Source organism: Moschus berezovskii, chromosome 1, assembly GCF_049115385.1.
Source record: "Moschus berezovskii isolate FMDL1 chromosome 1, NW_MosBer_1.0, whole genome shotgun sequence".
NCBI classification, from domain to species: domain Eukaryota; kingdom Metazoa; phylum Chordata; class Mammalia; order Artiodactyla; family Moschidae; genus Moschus; species Moschus berezovskii.
This window is the reverse complement of record NC_142460.1, coordinates 71798522-71822831: the sequence shown is the minus strand read 5'-3', so window position 1 is coordinate 71822831 and position 24310 is coordinate 71798522. Positions and strand designations below refer to the sequence as shown.

Here is a 24310-nt window from a genome sequence, read left to right as displayed (position 1 = left end):
TGAGAGTTAAGGAGAGGTTTATTTAAAAGAGCCCATTACACCAGGTAGAGGGGAAATCAAAGATCTGAAAATGAAGTGCACAAGTGTTCAGCACTTCTAGCATTTGCCTCATTTCTGGTGCTCAGGCCTATCTCAGTCCTGTATAACTCAACAGGAAAGAAGGACCACAGCTCAGCTAGTAAAGTATGTTTCAAAGCATGATACACAACTCTATCTAGAATGATATGAATCTTGAGGATAGCATCTAAGGTTTCTGCTTGAAGTAAACCAATTTAATTTACCAGAGTGCTCTGCCAATCCTTAGCTTTATCCTGATTCTTATTTATGTACACAGACATAATAATTTTTAAGAGCTTCTGAAATATTGCTTGATTATGCTGGACTTTATAGCTTGCATTTCTATAGCTTGAAACTATAAGGGCCTTGAGATTGTGGCCATTTGTTCAATTATAACAACTACCAACCATCCACCCCCTCCCTCCTGGCTTCCAGAACTGGGCTGTGCAGTTTCCTTAACTTGGAGATATTTTGACAGAGCATTAGTTCCTTCCTCAGAATCCAACATAGTGCCTGTTGTATACTAGGCATGTAATAAATATTTGTTGAATTAAGAATGAAAATATGAGTAAATATGGAGCTTATTCTACTGTATCAATTGTTCAGTTCTGCCTGTTTGCCTGTTCTGCCCAGCAGCCCAGTAGCTTCCTCAAGAGGAGCACCTCAGAAGAGCTCTAGGTTCCCTTCACTCATCCCTGCCTCCTTTCTATAGCTTCACCTTCTTCTGACTGACCCTCCCTTTTCTCTTCTACCACCTGTCTCCTGCTCCGATGATCCTAGTTCCTCTTTCTGATTGCTCAGCTTCCTGATTTCAGTTTTGCTTTCTTGACTTCATATACTGTAGCATGCTCAGTTGCTCAGTCATGGCCAATTCTTTGTGACCCCATGGACTGTAGTCCATGAGGATTCTCTGTCCATGGGATTTTCCAGACAAGAATACAGAAGTGAGTTTCTCCTTGTGATGACTTTCTTTCTGATTGATGATTTTTGGTGCACCCTCTCCTGCTGTCCTTCCCTTTAAGTAATCTTCAATTCACCAGAACAATGGAACCCAGTCAGCTGTGACTTAAGAATGAGCTCAGGGTTTAAACAGTTGATTTCTCCTGTGTTTCTTACCTTCTTCAACATGCTGCTTCTAGAGGCTTTGTCCAAGTTATAATACTTGACTCTCAGTTACTGTCTCTTCATTTTAAATAGCAATTCTTATCTAATCAAAATTTTGAAATTTCATATTAACCCTCTATGATCTTGCCATTTTACATTAAGGAAATAATTCCTGTTACTCCCAAACTAGAAAGATCTTAGAAAGTTACCCACAGTGATGACATGCAATGTACAACTTCAGAGAGAGAGAAAGAATGTTTTTGACTTTCTACAAGACATCTTTTGGATATTTTCTTATAGTAAGGAGAGGGGAATCAGAATTAAGCAAAAAAAATCTTATGAATACCTTATTGAGGAACACTGCATAACAGTGTTAGCAATGTTATAGTATAAATAGTGTTAAAGAAGATAAATGTGCTCTTGGCACACTTATGGTGTAAATCTTAGTAACTTTTTAGGTGTTTTGTTTACATATTTCTGTTTTCTATGTCATTGTCATATCCACAGGTCTTTCAAGCATGCACAAAAATAATCAAGGAAATACATCTGAAGAATAGTAGGTTTAGTGAAACTCCAGTTATTTTCACTTACCTATACACATTCCAGTTGCATTTATTTCTCTCTAGTCTCAGAAATTAATGTCAAAGTGAAATAGATGTTCAGTTCAGTTGCTCAGTCGTGTCTGACTCTTTCTGGCCCCATGAACCGCAGCACGCCAGGCCTCCCTGTCCATCACCAACTCCCGGAGTCCACCCAAACTCATGTGCATCGAGTGTTGATGCCATCCAGCCATCTCATTCTCTGTCATCCCCTTCTCCTCCTGCCCTCAATCTTTCCCAGTATTAGGGTCTTTTCAAGTGAGTCAGCTCTTCGCATCAGGTGGCCAAAGTATTGGAGTTTCAGCTTCAACATCAGTCCTTCCAATGGATATCCAGGACTGATCTCCTTTAGGATGGACTGGTTGGATCACCCAGCAGTCCAAGGGACTCTCAAGAGTCTTCTCCAACACCACAGTTCAAAAGCATCAATTCTTCGGCGCTTAACTTTCTTTATAGTCCAACTCTCACATCCATACATGACCACTGGAAAAACCATAGCCTTGACTAGACGGATCTTTGTTGGCAAAGTAATGTCTCTACTTTTTAATATGCTGTTATAAATGGGGTTGGTTCTTTTTAGGGTTTGGTAGGATTCTTGTTTTTTTCAAACAATCACAAAGAAAAAGATTCAGAACTTTTGCTGGGTCCTTGGAACATGACTTCACATTTGAAAAACCTGAATGAATTTAGAAACAATACTGATTCCCAACTCTACCTGGAATAGCAACAACAACAAACTCTGACTTGTAGAGAAGCAGTATATCAGTAAATACCTCCATGGTGATTCCAGCCTACAAAGTTAAGAACTGCTGATTTTGAATGTGCTGTTGTGCAATTATTTTCTTTGCTTTAGTTGAATAAAGACAATTTAGGCAATAGATTATTTTTATATGGTCCTAGGAAAAAAAAAAGAAACAAAAGTATGCAAAACAAGAAAATACTTCAGTAGGGCCAAGTAAGTGAGGCAAAGGGTTATTATTTTGTAACTTGATAGACTACTGTCAAAGTATAAACTTAAGTTAGAATTCACTTTGAGATTCATAGAACCTGCTGGAAAATAAACACATAGGCTTTCTCCTGGCAACACACTTTCCCCAAACTCTCAATTACATTCTGTACTTGCTGTTTCCTGAAGATAATGCTGTTTTTTTTTTTATTATTTGCTGTTTAATGTTAATTACTTTTGTCTATTAGAATTACAGTACATTTTAGAATCCAGTGAGTATATTAGTATCTTAGAATATCAACATTTCTTCCAATTTGTTCTTCATTATTACAAAGCTAGCTAAAAAAAAAACAGGTATAAAATAAACATGGCAAAGTGCTGTATTTCTTATTTACCGAAATATACTTTTCTGATGAACAGGAGGAAATTAATCAAGAATTTAACTCAGTCAAGCAGGAGATTCCAAAATCTTTACGTAGAATTTCAAGTCCTTGTATATAGGTCAATGACATTTGCAGAGTATTCATAGATTCTTAGCACTGTAATAGGAACCTAAAGTATGAAGTTGAGATTAGACGTGACTTATGCCCTGAGAATTTTATAATCTTTCAAAAAAAACGAGATAGGTTAGTATTCAATGAATATGAATACATACAAAGAAATATTCTGACAGAAAGAGATAAGGAATGGATTTTGCAGATCAAAGAATGAGCCACAGTTAATTGAGGGAAATTTCCCTTGAGATGCTTTCCTGAAATGGGCTCTGAACTTCAATTTAAAGTGAGGGATATGGTTTGTAGGACAGGAATGCTGAGACTGTTCCTTGTATACGTGATAAATTAAATGAAAGGGCTAAGAAGTGAATAAAGTGAAGTGGCAGAAAAAAAAAAAAAAAGCTCCTGGATGTCTGTAATATCTGTGAAAAGGGACATATTGCATCTTGCTCAGCATTTTAAAATTAGAAATTTACTGAAAGTTTTCCAAATTAAATGATTTATACAAACATTTATGGATGGAAAAATATGTTTCTCTGATGATAAAAATGCTATAATTTCTCCTATTTTAAAATTTAAGTAGCCTTTATACATGAAATATTCTTATTATACCTCTTATGTTATAAATATTGTTACTTCTTGTTGAATTATTCTAAAATTGGCTCCCTTGTGACAGACACGTTTATCCTCATGAAATATCCATGATCTTTTCCATATTTTTCAGCCCCCTTGAAGATAAGTGGGCCCATTTAACTAGTTTTTGGCACGTAGGCTGTGTGTAGAATTGATGTATGTAACTTTCCTGCCAAGGCATTTGAGTTGGTATGTTCCCTCAAATTCACTCTTCTCCAACTCATCATCTAGAAACTGATGCAGACAAAAGACTCAAGCAGTATGGATATCTGGGTCACTATTTGGATAGGAGCTGCCAAAAACTGTCATCACATTGTAGTAAACTTTATTAGATTGTGCCACCGAGATTTTGGTTTCCTTCCCTGATAAAGCCTATGCTAACCTCGTTATGTATCCTCCAAGTTTTTTGCATGCATAATCTTTTATTTTAGAAGTGATTAATTTCAGGAAAGAGGTGGCAACAGGGGAGATGGGAAAAGCGAAGTATCATTGCAATTAAAGACTCATGTTCCAGCTATAAACCTTTTCTCCCTTGAAATAAACTTTTACATACTATGTCAGATTAAACTGCCTTTGTCTTTACACAGTTTAGCTAGAATAAGGCAGCATCTTTCTTTGGGGTTTCTAATGAGGATGTTGGAGTTTCAGCTTTAGCATCAGTCCTTCCAATGAACACCCAGGATTGATCTCCTCTAGAATGGACTGGTTGGATCTCCTTGCAGTCCAAGGGACTCTCAAGAGTCTTCTCCAGCACCACAGTTGAAAAGCATCAATTCTTCGGCGATCAGCTTTCTTCACAGTCCAATTCTCATATCCATACATGACCACGGGAAAAACCATAGCCTTGACTAGACGGACCTTTGTTGGCAAAGTAATGTCTCTGCTTTTTAATATGCTATCTAGGTTGGTCATAACTTTCCTTCCAAGGAGTAAGTTTCTTTTAATTTCATGGCTGAAATCAGCATCTGCATTGATTTTTGAGCCCCCAAAATAAAGTCTTACACTATTTCCACTGTTTCCCCATCTATTTCCCATGAAGTGATGGGACCAAATGCCATGATCTTTGTTTTCTGAATGTTGAGCTTCAAGCCAAACTTTTCACTCTTCTCTTTCACTTTCATCAAGAGGCTTTTTAGTTCCTCTTCACTTTCTGCCATAAGGGTGGTGTCATCTACATATCTGAGGTTATTGATATTTATCCCGGCAATCTTGATTCCAGCTGGTGCTTCTTCCAGCCCAGCGTTCCTCACGATGTACTCTGCATATAAGTTAAATAAGCAGGGGTGGGAGGAGACGGGGACGACAGAGAATGAGATGGCTGGATGGCATCACCGACTCGATGGACATGAGTTTGAGTGAACTCCGGGAGTTGGGGATGGACAGGGAGGCCTGGCGTGCTGTGATTCATGGGGTCGCAGAGTCAGACACGACTGAGCGACTGAACTGAACTGAACTGAATGAGGATATTATTTATTCATAGAGTTGTACTTGGGCAACAGAGTCAAACTACTTCAGTTTCTTGTTGGTTGAATTGCTCTCTTTATTTGTATTTATCTTCTATAAATTAAGACTAAGATCATATCTGTTCACTGAACTTCAGCTAAGAGTTAGCTCTAGCCAGAGAACTCAAATATGCTTTAGAACTTGTCTTACTACCCTTGCTGTGAGGAAGATAAGACTTTTACCAGGAATTAGGGAAGGATACATTTTTATAGGGGCTAATTATGAACGGAATTAGAGCTTAATGAAATTGAAACAAATGTTATTCTTAAGTGAAATCAGTTTCATGAAGCCTCTGCCATTTCAACCCTTCACCTTGTATGTCTATTCTTAATCCTCAGTAGAAAAGTGAATCTGGTGCTGTCATGGTGCCTGAAATGCGTTGGCTGCAAACTCTAAGAGCTCTTGTTCAGTAGATAGCAGTCAAAAGTCTTATTTACATCAATAACATTTTATTGTTTTTTTTTTAATTTGAAAGAAAGCAAGGCCTTCTTAACTTTCACTTCATTCTTTAATGGTAATAATGTTATATGCAAAACAGAGTCAGGCAAAATTCCAGTGATAGTCCTTATTTAAAATGACAAATTGCAGACTGTATTAAAAGAGCTTTTGAAATTTTTAAGAACTGCAGCACACTTGACTGCCATTTCCCCTTTCTCTTGTCCCCGCCCCCAATCATGCTAAAGGGCATATGAGATCTTAGTTCCCTGACCAGGAATCAAACTTGTACCCCTTCATTGGAAGTGTGGCTGGAAGTGTAGAGTCTTAACCACTGGACCACCAGGAAATTCCCTCTATTTTTTAAATATATCAATCTTATCATCAAAAATGTTTCCAAAATAAAAATATAATATTTGTATATTTATAATAAAGGACATGGTTTTTAAAGACCATCCCTCTATGAACAACATAGTTGATACTTGTGTGTAGAAACATGTATCTGAAAATACTGAGTACAATCAAACTTTACAAACCAAACAGATGTGAAGGGAAATGGTAAACAATAATAAAAATATTTTCATTTTAACAGAGATTTGGAGTTTCCCTAAAGCAGCCATATTTATAATTTTTGCATAATCTTCAAATACTATTCCTGTGTTAGACATAGAATGAATTTTATCAGTGTAAATATGGTTTGGGCCGTACCTGAAGAGTGGTAAAATATATATATTTACAAATTCTTACTATCTGGAATATAGTCGAGAACTAGAAGAAAAAATATAAAATGATGTTATGTATTGATGTTTACATAGGTCATCTTTTTTCTCAGACATAGCAGTTGAGGTGAATTTAAATGGAAGGGAAGACAAGGTTGTAGGACTATGGAACCACCAAATACAGGACATTGACTTTGGATCCAGATAGACCCAAGTTCAAATCTCAAATTTACCCCTTGCTAACTGGGAATGTAGTGGATTGAACTGAATTACATTCAATTTCCTACTTTGGAAAGTGGAAGTAATTACACTTGTCTTGCAGGATATTGTGGAAATAATATGCATATATGTTGTGCATAACCTCAGACTCACACTGTGCTCCAAAATGGTAGTCATCTTTTATATACTTATTCTACAAATGTTTAGTAAGAACTTACTATATGCCAAAGACGATGCTTATTCACAGATAAATGAGAGAGAGAATTCTAGTTTAAAGTCGAGTAGAGGATCATTGTGACTGACCCCACTGAAGCAACATATAGTCAATCATGACTGTTATAGGCATATACAGGAAACTAGCCGATCTGATCACATGGACCACAGCCGAATGTGGTCCACTGGAGAAGGGAATGGCAAACCACTTCAGTATACTTGCCTTGAGAACCCCATGAACAGTAACAAAGGGCAAAATGATAGGATACTGAATGAGGACTTCCCCAGGTCGGTAGGTGCCCAGTATGCTACTGGAGCTCAGTGGAGAAATAACTATAGAAGGAATAAAGGGATGGAGCAAAAGCAAAACCAATACCCAGTTGTGGATGTGACCAGTGATAGAAGCAAGGTCCGGTGCTGTAAAGAGCAATATTGCATAGGAACCTGGAATCTTAGGTCCATGAATCAAGGCAAATTGGAAGTGGTCAAACAGGAGATGGCAAGAGTGAACGTCGACATTCTAGGAATCAGTGAATTAAAATGGACTGGAATGGGTGAATTTAACTCGGATGACCATTATATCTACTACTGTGGGCAGGAATCCCTTAGAAGAAATGGAGTAGCCATCATGGTCAACAAAAGAGTCCGAAATGCAGTACTTGGATGCAATCTTAAAAACGACAGAATGATTTCTGTTCGTTTCCAAGGCAAACCATTCAATATTACAGTAATCCAGGCCTATGCCCCAACCAGTAATGCTGAAGAAGCCGAAGTTAACCGGTTCTATGAAGACCTACAAGACCTTTTAGAACTAACACCCAAAAAAGATGTCCTTTTCATTATAGGGGACTGGAATGAAAAAGTAGGAAGTCAAGAAACACCTGGAGTAACAGGCAAATTTGGCCTTGGAGCATGGAATGAAGCAGGGCAAAGGCTAATAGAGTTTTGTCAAGAGAACGCACTGGTCATAGCAAACACCCTCTTCCAACAACACAAGAGAAGACTCTACACATGGACATCACCAGATGGTCAACACCGAAATCAGATTGATTATATTCTTTGCAACCAAAGATGGAGAAGCTGTATACAGTTAGCGAAAACAAGACCAGGAGCTGACTGTGGCTCAGATCATGAACTCCTTATTGCCAAATTTAGACTTAAATTGAAGAAAGTAGGGAAAACCACTAGACCATTCAGATATGACCTCAATCAAATGCCTTATGATTATACAGTGGAAGTGAGAAATAGATTTAAGGGACTAGATCTGATTGATAGAGTGCCTGATGAACTCTGGACGGAGGTTCGTGACATTGTACAGGAGACAGGGACCAAGACCATCCCTATGGAAAAGAAATGCAAAAGAGCGAAATGGCTGTCTGAGGAGGCCTTACAAATAGCTGTGAAAAGAAGAGAGGTGAAAAGCAAAGGAGAAAAGGAAAGATATAAGCATCTGAATGCAGAGTTCCAAAGAAGAACAAGGAGAGATAGAAAGACTTCCTCAGTGATCAATGCAAAGAAATAGAGAAAAACAGCAGAATAGGAAAAACAAGAGACCTCTTCAAGAAAATTAGAGATTCCAAGGGAACATTTCATGCAAAGATGGTCTCGATAAAGGACAGAAATGGTATGGACCTAACAGAAGCAGAAGATATTAAGAAGAGGTGGCAGGAATACACAGAAGAACTGTACAAAAAAGATCTTCACGACCAAGATAGTCACGATAATGTGATCACTGACCTAGAGCCAGACATCTTGGAATGTGAAGTCAAGTGGGCCTTAGAAAGCATCACTACGAACAAAGCTAGTGGAGGTGATGGAATTCCAGTTGAGCTATTTCAAGTCTTGAAAGATGATGCTGTGAAAGTGCTGCACTCAATATGCCAGCAGATTTGGAAAACTCAGCAGTGACCACAGGACTGGAAGAGGTCAGTCTTCATTCCAATCTCAAAGAAAGGCAATGCCAAAGAATGCTCAAACTACCGCACAATTGCACTCATCTCACACGCTAGTAAAGTCATGCTCAAAATTCTCCAAGCCAGGCTTCAGCAGTATGTAAACCGTGAACTCCCAGATGTTCAAGCAGGTTTTAGAAAAGGCAGAGGCACCAGAGATCAAATTGCCAACATCCACTGGATCATGGAGAAAGCAAGACAGTTTCAGAAAAACATCTATTTCTGCTTCATTGACTATGCCAAAGCCTTTGACTGTGTCGATCACAATAAACTGTGGAACATTCTGAAAGAGATGGGAATCCCAGACCACCTGACCTGCCTCTTGAGAAACCTGTATGGAGGTCAGGAAGCAACAGTTAGAACTGGACATGGAACAGCAGACTGGTTCCAAATAGGAAAAGGTGTACGTCAAGGTTGTATATTGTCACCTTGCTTATTTAACTTATATGCAGAGTACATCATGAGGAACGCTGGGCTGGAAGAAGCACAAGCTGGAATCAAGATTGCTGGGAGAAATATCAATAACCTCAGATATGCAGATGACACTACCCTTATGGCAGAAAGTGAAGAGGAACTCAAAAGCCTCTTGATGAAAGTGAAAGAGAAGAGTGAAAAGGTTGGCTTGAAGCTCAACATTCAGAAAACAAAGATCATGGCATCTGGTCCCATCACTTCATGGGAAATAGATGGAAAAACAGTGGAAACAGTGTCAGACTTTATTTTTTTGGGCTCCAAAATCACTGCAGATGCTGATTGCAGCCATGAAATTAAAAGACGCTTGCTCCTTGGAAGGAAAGTTATGACCAACCTTGATAGTATATTAAAAAGCAGAGACATTACTTTGCCAACCAAGGTCCATCTAGTCAAGGCAATGGTTTTTCCCATGGTCATGTATGGATGTGAGAGTTGGACTGTGAAGAAGGCTGACCGCCGAAGAATCGATGCTTTTGAACTGTGGTGTTGGAGAAGACTCTTGAGAGTCCCTTATACTGCAAGGAGATCCAACCAGTCCATTCTAAGGGAGATGAATCCTGGATGTTCATTGGAGGGACTGATGCTAAAGTTGAAACTGCAATATTTTGGCCACCTCATGCGACGAGTTGACTCACTGGAAAAGACTGATGCTGGGAAAGGTTGGGGGCGGGAGGAGAAGGGGACGATGGAGAATGAGATGGCTGGATGGCATCACCGACTCTGTGGACATGAGTTTGAGTGTACTCCGGGAGTTGGTGATGGACAGGGAGGCCTGGCATGCTGTGATTCATGGGGTCGCGGAGAGTCGGACACGACTGAGCGACTGAAATGAACTGAACTGAACTGAATAGGCATACAATTTAATAACAAGAAAGTACTATAGAGAGAAAAAAATTAGCAACTTCAAATACAAAGAAATCCAAAACGCTGATGTAATTTAGTGAAGGGGAAAATATCCTAGTATATCTCAGCATTTGTGAGATTATGGCTATACTCGACAGCCAGTATAATAATCTTGAGTCATTAAGAGTGGTTAGTAGCATAAAGATATTAATAAAGTATTTAAATATTTTAAAAACTATATCATACAATTTTATAATATAAAGTGACTAATAAAATGTAAAATCTTACTTTCGTGTAATACTATGTGGAATACTGCATCCATTTTTGATCACATAGTATATATTTATATTTTAAGCAACAATAAGAATACAAATTCAGCTAAAGCATTGTAGGTACTATAATAGAGAGAGAGGTAATGGAGACACTATTCTATATTTAAATGCTTTTAACAAGTTTTCTCTGACCATGCCATGTATCATCATAGGAGTCTTTGCATCTCCCTACAAGATGGCCCACAGCTGCCTATTGCTCTCTAACAAGTTAACAAAAATATCCTGATACGGAAAAGCTTTTCTTTCCCTTATCAGTACTTCGAGTACCTTTTAGTCAATAAGAATAATACCAAAGAGTCTTGACAAGGTGTAAACCCAAACTTGTCTGTCACAGAAGAACAAGATCTTGAGACAGTCACAAACTCAGCTTTGTTCTTTTTCTTTTGGGAAAATACATCAGGTCTAAGTTATACTGTCATTTTCCCTTAGAAGATAGTAATATCTTGAATCAGAAAATCACAAGAGTAGCATATTATCAACCAAAAATTTTAAAATTATTCTAAATTAACTGCTTATGGTGTGTTAATATTCTTGCTGTATCTGAGAGGGTGGGGCTCAAAAAACATGCTTTTTAAACTGTTATAGTATTTCTGTTCCTGTTGAAGTTTGCCACATGTTGATAGGAAAAAAAAAAACAACAGCAGATGAAAAATAAAGAGCAAATATGTAGCTTTAATTTATTTTGTTATCTCAGTAATTCCAGGTTGTGTTATCTTAGTAATTTCAAACAGACTAATAGTTGAAGGAAAGAGGTTTCTCTTCAAGTATTTTTCATTTTGTAAATCATGGTTGAGATGAGTTCAGAGGCTTAAAGGATGTATTTCTTTAAATATTTACTGAGGAAAAAAAATATTTGTCAGATTTCCTTCTCACCACCCAAGATCCCTGAGGACTTCCTATATGGCAAACTTTTCTAGAGAAAAATTTCATGCCATCATTAGCTTTTGTAGATGCAAACACTCCATGGAAATTTCTGAGTGAGAAGGAACACTGCATCACAGAAAGACTGCTTAGACATGAGGGCTAATTCTTAATTTCAAGCATATCATGAAAACAAAGATCATGGCATCTGGTCCCATCACTTCATGGGAAATAGATGGGGAAACAGTGGAAACAGTGTCAGACTTTATTTTTGGGGGCTCCAAAATCACTGTGGATGCTGATTGCAGCCATGAAATTAAAATACGCTTACTCCTTGGAAGGAATGCTATGACCAACCTTGATAGTATATTAAAAAGCAGAGACATTACTTTGCCAACAAAGTCTGTCTAGTCAAGGCTATGGTTTTTCCAGTAGTCACGTATGGATGTGAGTGTTGGACTGTGAAGAAAACTGATCGCCGAAGAATTGATGCTTTTGAACTGTGGTGCTGGAGAAGACTCTTGAGAGTCCCTTGGACTGCAAGGAGATCCAACCAGTCCATTCTAAAGGAGACCAGTCCTGGGTGTTCATTGGAAGGACTGATGCTAAAGCTGAAACTCCAGTACTTTGGCCACCTCATGCGACGAGTTGACTCACTGGAAAAGACTCTGATGATGGGAGGGATTGGGGGCAGGTGGAGAAGAGAATGAGAATGCAGGCAGAATGAGATGGCTGGATGGCATCACTGACTCGATGGACATGAGTTTGAGTGAACTCCGGGAGTTGGGGATGGACAGGGATGCCTGGCGTATGATTCATGGGGTCGCAAAGAGTCAGACATGACTGAGCAACTGAACTGAAGCATATCATGACATGTTAAATGACAACAGTTTCACTTGAATTTATAGCAGGCAGTTTATTATATATTTCGTTTCTTTTAAAGCAATAAGCAATGTCCGTGTTCAAAGTAAGAAAATAAACCAGCATTTCAAAACTATCAGTGTTCCCAAATAGACTTTAAAGTTTCTCTTACTGGAAAGAATTTGCATAATCATTTGACACTGGTCTTTTAAAATAGCATGCAAATACTAGGTCGCTTCAGTCATGTCCGACTCTTTGGCACCCTATGGAATACAGGGCTCCAGGCACCTCTGTCAATAGGATTCTCCAGGCAAGAATACTGGAGAGGGTTGCCATGCCCTCCTCCAGGGAATCTTCCAAATCCAGGGATCAAACCCACATCTCTTACATCTCCTGCCTTAGCAGGCAGGTTCATTACCACCAGCACCACCTGTTGCTCAGTCTTGTCTGACTCTTTGCAACCCCATGGACTGCCGCACACAAGGCTTCCCTGTCCCTCACCATTTCCCAGAGCTTGCTCAAACTCATGGCTATTGAGTCAGTGATGCCATCCAACCATACCATCCTTTGTGAGTCAGTGATGCCATCCAACCATACCATTCTCTGTTGATCAGGGAACTGATCTTTCCCAGCATCAGTCTTTTCCAGTGAACCAGCTCTTCACATTAGGAGGCCCAAATACTGGAGTTTCAGCTTCAACATCAGTCCTTAAAATGAGTATTCAGGATTGATTTCCTTTAGGATTGACTGACTTGATCTCTTTGTAGTCTAAAGGACTCTCAAAAGTCTTCTCCAACACCACAGTTCAAAAACATCAATTCTTTGGCACTCAGCCTTCTTTATGGTCCAATTCTCACATCCCTGCATGACTACTGGAAAAACACATATCTTTGACTAAACAGATCTTTGTTGTCAAAGTAATGTCACTGTCTAGGTTTGTCATAGCTTTTCTTCCAAGGAGCAAGCATCTTTTAATGTCATGGCTTCAGTCCATCAGTGGTTACTTTGGAGCCCAAGAAAATAGTCTGTCACTGTCTCCGTTATTTCCCCATCTATTTGCCATGAAATGATGGGACTGGATGCCATGATCTTAGTTTACTGAATGCCATGATCTTAGTTTTCTGAATGTTGAGCTTCAAGCCAACTTTTCCACTCTCCTCTTTCATTTTCATCAAGAGGCTCTTTAATTCTTCTTCACTTTCTACCATAAAGGTGGTGTCATCTGCATATCTGAGGTTACTGATATATCTCCCAGAAATCTTGATCCCAGCTTGTGCTTCATACAGCATGGCATTTCACATGATGTACTCTGCATATAAGCTGAACAAGCAGGGTGACAATATACAGCCTTGATGTACTCCTTTTTCAGTTTGGAACCAGTCCATTGTTCCATGTCCAATTCTGTTTGTTTTTGACCTGCATACAGTTTTCTCAGATGGCAGGTGAGATGCTCTGGTATTCCTATCTGTTTAAGGATTTTCCACAGTTTGTTGTGATCTACACAGTCAAAGGCTTTAGTGTAGTCAATGAAGCAGAAGTAGATGTTTTTTTTCTGGAATTCTCTTGCTTTCTCTGTGATCCAAAGGATGTTAACAATTTGATCACTGGTTCCTCTGCCTTTTCTAAATCCAGCTTGAATATCTGTAAGTTCTGGGTTCACATACTGTTGAAGCCTAGCCTACAATTGTACAGTAGTTTGAACAATCTTTGGCATAGCCTTTCTTTGGGATTTGAATGAAAACTGACCTTTCCCAGTCCTATGGCCACTGCTGAGTTTTCCAAATTTGCTGGGATATTGAGTGCGGCACTTTCACAGCATTATCTTTTAAGATTTGAAATAGCTCAGCTAGAATTCCATCACCTCTAGCTTTCATAGTGTTCCTGAGGCCCACTTGAGTTCACATTCCAGGATGGCTGGCTCTAGGTAAGTGATCACACCATCATGGCTATCTGGGCCATGAAGATCTTTTTTGTATAGTTCTGCAGTATATTCTTGCCACCTCTTTTTAATATCTTCTGCTTCAGTTAGGTTCATATCATTTCTATCCTTTATTTTACCCATCTTTGCATGAAATCTTCCCTTGATTATCACTAATTTTCTTGGAGAGATCTCTAGTCTTTCCCATTCTATTGTTTTCCTCTGTTTCTTTGCATTGATCACTTAGGAACCTGGGAAGCTCTAAAAGAAGCATGTCTGTATATACTGGAGTGGGTAGTCATTTCCTTCTCCAGGGGATCTTCCTGACCCAGGGATCAAACCTGGGTCTCCCACATTGTGGACAGATTTTTTACCATCTAAGCCACCAGTGTAACTGGTATTTAAATGGTCCCACTTATAGCATAACCTATGACTGCTCAAGCAATGTTATTATTATTATCTTTCAACACTGTGTCAAATTCCTATTCAAATAAATGAATGTTTCTAATTAAGTTATTGTAACTTGATGGCTACTGCTGAGCTGCTAAGAAATAATTCACAAATACTGAATTGAGAAAATTTTGAGTAGAGGAGTAATGAAGGAACTACTAGGCAACTTATCTTTTTAATCCAAAACTCCATTATCAACTGTATGGGAAAATTCAATAGGAAACTCAAGTACATACTTGTTTAGTTGCTAAGTTGTGTCTGACTCTTTGGTGACTTTGTAAACTGCAGTCCACCAGGCTCCTCTGTCCATGGAATTTCAAAGGCAAAAATACTGGAGTGGGTTGCCATTTCCTTCTCCAGGGGATCTTCCAAAGCCAGGGAATGAACCCGCTTTCCTTGTTTAGTAGATAGATTCTTTACCACTGGGCCACCTGTGAAACCCCGTAAAGTACACACATACACACCTATTTGGAATATCCATAAGATATATGTTCTCTCTTTTGTTTTCTCTTATCCCCAATTAAATTTATATTAAAAGAAAGTTATCATACTTTGGCTTTTATCCTTTTCTACTTTTCTAACTTGGGGAAGATCAGAAGTTGCTATATTGATTGCTGTATTAGTAATGCGTATGATGCACATCTGCTCTGGGGAGTCATGTCTCTAGTGAAGAAAGCCACTCACTGGCTGACATTTTCTACTCATATCTCCAAATTTTCTTATTTGCATTCTTGTATTAAAAATTGCTTACAGATTTTAAAATCAGTGAATTAGGTGATGGTGATGCATTTGTCTAGTCAAGGCTATGGTTTTTCCAGTGGTCATGTATGGATGTGAGAGTTGGACTATAAAGAAAGCTGAGCGCTGAAGAATTGATGCTTTTGAACTGTGGTGCTGGAGAAGACTCTTGAGAGTTCCTTGGACTGCAAGGAGATCCAACCAGTCCATTCTAAAGGAGATCAATCCTGGGTGTTCATTGGAAGGACTGATGTTGAAGCTGAAACTCCAATACTTTGGCCACCTGATGTGAAGAGCTGACTTATTTGAAAAGACCCTGATGCTGGGAAAGATTGAGGGCAGGAGAGAAGGGGACGACAGACGATGAGATGGTTGGATGCATCATTGACTCAATGAACATGGGTTTGGGTGGACTCTGGGAGTTGGTGATAGACAGGGAGGCCTGGTGTGCTTTGGTTCATAGGGTCACAAAGAGTCGGACATGACTGAGCGACTGAACTGAACTGATGCATTTGTTGATTTATAAAAATTTTTCTTTTTCTCAGCAGTTTAGCATAGTTCCTAGTGTAAGTAGATGCTCAAAATACTATAGAATATAAATAAAAGGATAAAGGAGTATTTAGCTACCTTATAAAGTGTACAGTTCAATTTAGCATTGAAACAGCTATATAACTGCTCCTTCAGGGATGTTTTATAGAGCACAGTGTCTGCTCATCTTAGGACTGGTTGCTGGACTAGAAGCAGGTACTACTAGACACTAAGTAAGCAGTACCCACCATCACTACCTTCTGTATTCCTCTTAGACTTTATGAGAATTTGTCTATAGCATTCTCATTGTCCTTATGATTCAGATTCCTTCCTGGGAAGACTGGGAATACACCAGAATTGTTACAGCCAAGGTGTCTCCAACTGAGAAGTGAGTGCTTTAAATTTAAAATAAAATTTTAAGTGTTTTAGGTATGCTAGATCACAAAACAACAACAAAACAATCTTCATTTTCTTTTGCATGAAACTTCAATGACCTTAATACCAAAGTTTGGCAAAGACAGCCAAAAAGTAAAGAACAGAAAATAAATAAAGAACAAAAGAAAATGTTAAAACTCACAAATACAAATACCAAGCAGAAATTTACAGTTGAAAATCAGCAAACAGAATCTAGAAGCAAAGTGAAGAATAGCACGATGATGGTAAAGTGTATTGAGCTACTGATTCAATATTAAAATCTATTAACATAATTCAAACTATTAATAAAATCAGGAAAGCTGAATCTCCACAGATGAAAAATTTTTGATAAAATTGAACATCCATTCTTTATTTAAAACATTAGAAACCTTCCAAATATGATGAGTAGCAAAGTAGCATGAATTTTATTGCTATTACCATTTTACTTTGTTTCCTAGTTGCTAATGAATGAAAGGAAGCAAAAAGGGGGAAAAGTAGCTATGGAAACAGGAAAAATAGAGATAAAATAAGTACTTTTTAGATGATCATTTGTTTAGAAGAAAGAATCGGTTCTTAATAGTAAAATAAGTAAAGTGAGAAGATTGATACACAGGATCATATAGCTGCCATATATACAGCAACTACCACTTAAATTCTTTGTTGAAAAAAGCGTTCATGTACATTAGCAACAAAAAGGTAAAATATCTGAATAAACTTGGGAAGAAATTCAGAGACTTTATGAAGACAATGTTAAAATAAAAGTTAAGGACATGCAATAGTTTAACACATAGCAATTCATACAATATTCTAGAGTAGGAAGCTCAAATATCATAAAAATATCAATATCCCTTGAGTTAACTTATATATGTCATGCCAATCTTCTAGTCAGGACCTTCTGTTTAAAAGCGTCTGGAAGGGGCATTTCCCTTAATGTAAATGAAAGCAACATGTTTTTTAAGGTACATAAGTTGATTGCACAGTTTTCTCAATACATAAGTGCTGCTTTGTGTTCACTTGCTCAATCGTGTCTGACTCTTTGCAACCCCATGGACTATACCCTGCCAGGCTCCTCTGTTCATGGGATTTTCCAGGCAAAAATACTGGAGTGGATAGACATTTCACATGTCATCTGCATATCTGAGGTTATTGATATTTCTCCTGGCAACCTTGATTCCAGCTTGTGCTTCTTCAAGCCCAGTGTTCCTCCTGATGTTTTCTGCATATAAGTTAAATAAGTAGAGTGACAATATACAACCTTGACGTACTCCTTTTCATCTTTGGAACCAGTCTGTTGTTCCATGTCCAGTTCTAACCATTGCTTCCTGACCTGCATACAGGTTTCTCAAGAGGCAGGTCAGGTGGTCTGGTATTCCCATCTCTTTCAGAATGTTCCACAGTTTATTGTGATCCACACAGTCAAAGGCTTTGGCATAGTCAATGAAGCAGAAATAGATGCTTTTCTGGAACTCTCTTGCTTTCTCCATGATCCAGCGGATGTTGGCAATTTGTTAGTGGATGATAAATGTGGCTCTTAATGCACATATGTTATTGGGACAACTAAGTAGCCATCTTAAAAAAGTACATAAAATAAATTCCAGGTGTATCAAAATGTAAACATTCAAAGGTTGATGTATAAAAGTAATAAATATTAAAGTGTAAAAGGAATAGAATGAATATTAAAAGATTTTAGATTAAGTCCTGTTTTAATATAAAGCAAAATCTAGAAATAATTTTTCAAGTAATAAATTTAATTAAACACTTAAAGTTAATTTTTTGAAAAAGGAAAATGACAAATTTAGAGATAATTAAAAACCAGGAAAACTATTTATAACTTTGTCATAGAAAAAGTAAATAAATTCTTGAATATATAGCAAGCCCTTACAAATAAGTAAAACTATGTAAACAACTCAGTAAAGGAGCAAAGGGTGACTACAGTCCACAGAACAGAAGGCGCAGCCTCTACATGAGGCAGGAAAATACCCTCAAGTCCACTCATAGGAGAAATGCAAATTAAAAGCCACGTAAAGATAACATTTTCCACCTAGGAGAAAGGTAAAGATAAAAAGGCTTAATAACACTCTGTTTTATGAAGAACTTGGGAAAAGAAGTTCTGTTACATGACTGTGGGAGTGTAATTTTTATATCTCTATGGAAATACCCTTTAGCACAATCTATAAAAATACAATATGTATATCCTCTTTGCCCCCAGAATTCCATTTAGAAATTCACTCTATTGATAAACTCATGGAAATGACAAATACAGAGATAAATTTTGGGGGCATAATTTGTAATAGGAAAGGATTGGCAGTAATTTAAATGTCTATTAATAGGGAATTGGTTAAATAAATAACAGTGATCCATACATGGAAGTCTATATGGCCGTTTAAAAAAAGCTGAGACAGAACGATATGTGCTCATGAGGACTCTCTCCAAGATATATGATTTAATATATTATTTAAAAAGCCAAGTTCAAATCAAAGCATTGTGTCAAAGGGCCCAAGTTTAAGACTGGAAATTTATTTATATCTCAGAAATTGGAAAGAACTTTGGTAAAAAAGACATGATGTAATGAGGGGAAACTTGAAAGAAATCGTCCAACCAGTCCATTCTAAAGGAAATCAATCCTGGGTGTTCATTGGAAGGACTGATGCTAAAGCTGAAACTCCAATACTTTGGCCACCTCATGCGACGAGTTGACTCACGGGAAGGATTGGGGGCGGGAGGAAAAGGGGACGACAGAAAATGAGATAGCTGGATGGCATCACTGACTCGATGGACATGAGTTTGAGTGAACTCCGGGAGTTGGTGATGGACAGGGAGGCCTGGCGTGCTGTGATTCATGGGGTCGCAAAGAGTCGGACACGACTGAGCGACTGAACTAAACTGAACTGAACATGACATTGGCATACTGATCGTATTTCTTGGTGACATATTTCAGAGGCAACTTTGTTCCACAAACTGACTGAAGAAGAATGTTGAGTCAGAAACTCTGCTTAGCGCTGCCTATTCTTGGTCTTCAGTCTACCACTGCTGCTGCTAAGTCGCTTCAGTCGTGTCCGACTCTGTGCGACCCCATAGATGGCAGCCCACCAGGCTCCCCCATCCCTGGGATTTTCCAGGCAAGGGTACTGGAGTGGGGTGCCATTATCTCAGTGCACCACTACCCACCCCTTAAAAAGAGTACCTGTATTGCTTATTGTAAGTCATAACTCCAGTCCATGTGGCCAAGCCAGGATACCATTTACACTGTTGAGACCTTTCTAGTTATTGAGCTAATGAAAAAGAGAAGGGTGAAGAAAGAATAAAAGAAATATACAGGTTCATCTACAATTTCAGCCCACAACTGCTAATGCATGCAAAGTTGCTTCAGTCGTATCCAACTCTTCGTGACTCTCTGGACTGTAACCCACCAGACTCCTCTGTCCATGGGATTCTTCAGGCAAGAATACTGGAGTGGGTTGCAAGGCCCTCCTCCAGGAGATCTGCCTGAACCAGGGGCAGAAGCCATGTCTTTTGCATCTTCTGCATTAGCAGGCGGGTTCTTTACCACTAGTACCACCGATCAGGACTTAACTGTAGACAACAGTCCCGGTATGTACACTTGAATGTGAACCAGCTGTGTTTGGAGAAGCAGGACATGTAAGCAAATTATCAGTGGTTGGTGGGGAAGGCAAAAAAGTGGTCAGTAATTCTTACTGAGTAAACAGGAGGAAGTGTTTTAAAAAGTATGGATAAGTCCTGTGCTTGAGAAACAGACAGAATATGCAGTTTAGCATTATTATTTAGCCCACACAGGAAGAAACCCAACACTTCTTGACTTATAAGCAACAAAGTGAATTCAGAATCTGTCTAGTGAAATATGAAAAGAAAGCATAACCTCTAAATAAATTTAAGTAAAATAGTAAGTACTGTTCAGCAGGGAACGTAGTGTTTATCAATTTTCTGTCTGTCTGACACAAACACCACAGTTGCTGTGGACTCTGACATAGCTCAGGGAGTTTGATATTTAATGCCCTATGCTTTCTTAAAGTTGAAATCAGTGTTTCTCTCTATATTCCCCCCACTGTATCACCCGTTCCTAAATCCTTACGCTGAGCTTCTACTCCATAGTTGTGTTTGGACGGTGAACTGGCCTTTCCAGACCTTTTAAGTAGAAGGGCTTGACTGGAAGAAGACTGGCAGCAGTTCAGTTTAACCACCTTTTATTTTCTGAGTTAGTGCAGATAAGGGAGCTATCAGCTTGGGCACCAGGCGCCAGCAGCAGATCTGATTGAAACAGAGATTACAGTAAATTAAGAATTTATCACTTGCAACAGGCTCTCCTTGCAGGACTTGTGGGCAAAGTCACAAACTGATTGAAGGGGTTTCTTTCTCTAATAATACTGAATATTTATATTTCTGAGGCTAAAAGGACAACTTAAAGATAAAACACGTGTTGGTTTGCAAATTTAGGAGCTTCTCCAGGTGAAATCTGAAGCTGGCCCCCATGCATGGAGGGCAAGGAGAAGCCATAGTTAGAGGTAGTCCACTTTGGATAAGTAAGTGGGAGGTTTAATAAGCAACAGAATTTATATTCAAGGCTAGTCTGGTCTTGGGCAACCCCAAGATAAGTAGATCTCTGTACCCACCAGTTGAATCACGTATTAAGTCCAGATAGTCTCAACTACACCTTACTTTCTCAAGGCTGAGTCCTTGAAAATGGCTCCAGCTGTGGGAAAGGTGAACAGAAGGTACACTACAAGTTCAGGGGTAGGGCTTGAGGAGCCTCAGATTCTCCAGATGCAACTTGCAGGTCAACTGTCAGTCACATTCTCTCTATGACCTCCTCCAACCCTTCACCCTTCCTTCTGGTGGCTACTATCTTACACATCCACCCCCCCACCCCAACCTTCTATAATCTGCCCTGACTAGTAAGCCAGGGCTCCCATTAGCTTCGAAGTGGTTCATTAGGTGGTTATCTGGCTTCTCTGGAGGTAGATAACAATACAGCAATAGAAGAACATGCAAGACAAAACACAGATCAAAATAATGATTCCTAGAATAAGGAACGGAGAAGGCAATGGCAAGCCACTCCAGTACTCTTGCCTAGAAAATCCCATGGATGGAGGAGCCTGGTAGGCTGCAGTCCGTGGGGTCGCTAAGGGTCAGACACGACTGAGCAACTTCACTTTCACACATTGGAGAAGGAAATGGCAACCCACTCCAGTGTTCTTGCCTGGAGAATCCCAGGGATGGGGGAGCCTGGTGGACTTCCGTCTGTGGGGTCACACAGAGTCGGACACGACTGAAGTGACTTAGCAGCAGCAGCAGCAGAATAAGGAAAAATTTTTTCCACCAAAATCCCCACAATCCTACCCATGAACCACTGGTTTATTTAAGTCCCCTGTGCTGGGAGTTGGATCCCTCAGGATGTTGTTCACTTGTGTCTTCATGTGAGTTAATAGAAATGATACATTAGCAGACTCATCAGATTTGAACACATAATACTCAGTTTCGATAATGGCACTGGGGCTTTTTGTGAGTTAGTAATAATGTCCAAGGCCATTGTATCTTGGAGGACAGCTTTTCTCATTAGAGACATCTGGTGTTCAATAAAAACAGAATTTGCCAGCTATTATTTAAGGTTTGCTGGGTGAATTTAGAAAGGGTTTCTACGTGTGGTATAATGTCCGCCAGGCTACAGTGGAAGGGACACAGATGGCGGCCAAATGACTGAGCCCTAGAAAACAGAACATGCTCATCTAGCCTTTAGGGGAAGTAAGTTGGCATTTTTTATTTTATTTTTTTTTTTTTTACCACGGGATAGATTCACCCCTGTAGCAAGGGAAAACCCAGGTTGGGTGCAGTGACCCAACCATACAAGTGGAAACCATGCCAAAAATTCATGCCACACAACCCCTGGGTCCTGTTCAGTGCTATCCATTAAATTTCTGTGCAGTCAAGTCAGTGCCAAACCAGTCACCATCCTTTGATATGGCAAAATGACTGCACAGTTTTCCACACTATCCCTGATGCAATTGAATCGGTTCCGTTTAGAGTGAGTTTTCTGTTCCCAGCATAGAGCTACCTGGGTTCCAATATCCCTAACTCCAGGTGAGCTACATGAACTCATCTCAGATCCAGATCTGACTACAGCCACCCATGGCTCTGATTGGTGATGTTTTTAGGACCTTTCCCATCAGCAGTTTGATGGGCTGCCTGTGTAGTTTGTCAGAAAGAACCCCTACGCCCAGTGTTATTGGTAGTGTGTGCCACAGGCCACGCTTCTGGATCAGTCTCAGTAGTATCGGTGAATTAAGCCCTAGCTTTTTCTTGCTTCATGATCAGTCACTGCTTGACTTTCACTGTCTAAGCCACCCATAGGGTTAATTTTTTTCAGTTCAGTTCAGTTCAGTCACTCAGTAGTGTCCAACTCTCCGCGACCCCATGAATCACAGCACGCCAGGCCTCCCTGTCCATCACCAACTCCCGGAGTACACTCAAACTCATGTCCACAGAGTCGGTGATGCCATCCAGCCATCTCATTCTCTGTCGTCCCCTTCTCCTCCCGCCCCCAACCTTTCCCAGCATCAGAGTCTTTTCCAGTGAGTCAACTCGTCGCATGAGGTGGCCAAAGTATTGCAGTTTCAGCTTCAGCATCAGTCCTTCCAATGAACACCCAGGATTGATCTCCTTTAGAATGGACTGGTTGGATCTCCTTGCAGTATAAGGGACCCTCAAGAGTCTTTTCCAACACCACAGTTCAAAAGCATCGATTCTTTGGAGATCAGCCTTCTTCACAGTCCAACTCTCACATCCATACATGACCACGGGAAAAACCATTGCCTTGACTAGACGGACCTTGGTTGGCAAAGTAATGTCTCTGCTTTTTAATATACTATCAAGGTTGGTCATAACTTTCCTTCCAAGGAGCAAGCGTCTTTTAATTTCATGGCTGTAATCAGCATCTGCAGTGACTTTGGAGCCCAAAAAAATAAAGTCTGACACTGTTTCCACTGTTTTTCCATCTATTTCCCATGAAGTGATGGGACCAGAATTCTTTTAGAACAGCCCAATTGTCAATACAAAGAGTTACACATGTACACCCATGGCTAATTCATGTCAATGTATGGCAAAAACCACTACAATATTGTACAGTAATTAGCCTCCAATTAAAATAAGTAAATTATTGAAAAAAAAATACAAAGAGTTAACAGCCAGGATCAAAGAGTGATCTTTAGCCAAACCTAGATGAACCCACTACTGCTGTGATTGTTCCTGTTTCCAACCAGATGGTGTCAGTGTTGGGCTGAATGGTGACTGCAGTCTTTATGGAACAGTTGCCCCAAATAGACCCACCTGTGTAGCAGGCATCAGTGGGCGTTTCCCCCACTCCCTCTTTAAAGGCTGCATGAGCCTCTGCAGGAACAAAGGCAGGAGGATCTACATGTTCCATGGGGCCTAGTGGAACCTGCATTTCTACAGACAGTGGTTGGTGGGCAGGATGCTGTGGCAGGTAGGCCAGTCTGTCAACACGGGAGTGTGAGCCATGGCAGAGGTGAGTGGGTGGAAGGCATTCTCAACCCAGCCCTTCATAGAAGGGGTTCCTATCATGATACACTGTTCCTTTAGGAGGGGCTCTACCTGGATGAGTGCTGTGTACACTGCTTGGAGCTGTTGCTCTATGGAGAATCTGTGCCCTATATACAGACTCTGCCCGCTTCCAGAGCTGAGACCAAAATCCTAGGGGCGCTCTTTCCTTCTGTTTCCCTGCCACAGTGCTCAGCCCACCCCTTCCAGAGTCACAGTTACATCTTCTCAGATGCTCACCTTGCACTGGAGGTACCCAGAGCTTTCATCTGCTTCACCAGTACTTTTGCCATGTGCCACGTGGCTTACTGCTCTGATCTTCAATCCGACACATACCCATTTTTACCCAAGTGGTATAAGTGATGGAGGCACTGTGGCAGGTCAAGAAGTCAAGTTTTCCAAAACTCCCAAATCCCCACAGAAGCTGGCACTTCTCTCAGGTTCTTGG

General features: G+C 39.7%; 1 pseudogene; it reads right to left on the bottom strand.

The window, feature by feature from the left end:
* LOC148778746 (ferritin heavy chain-like) overlaps positions 1 to 23728 on the bottom strand; it is a 63771-nt pseudogene extending 40043 nt beyond the window's left edge.
* Positions 23729 to 24310: the final 582 nt, after the last annotated feature.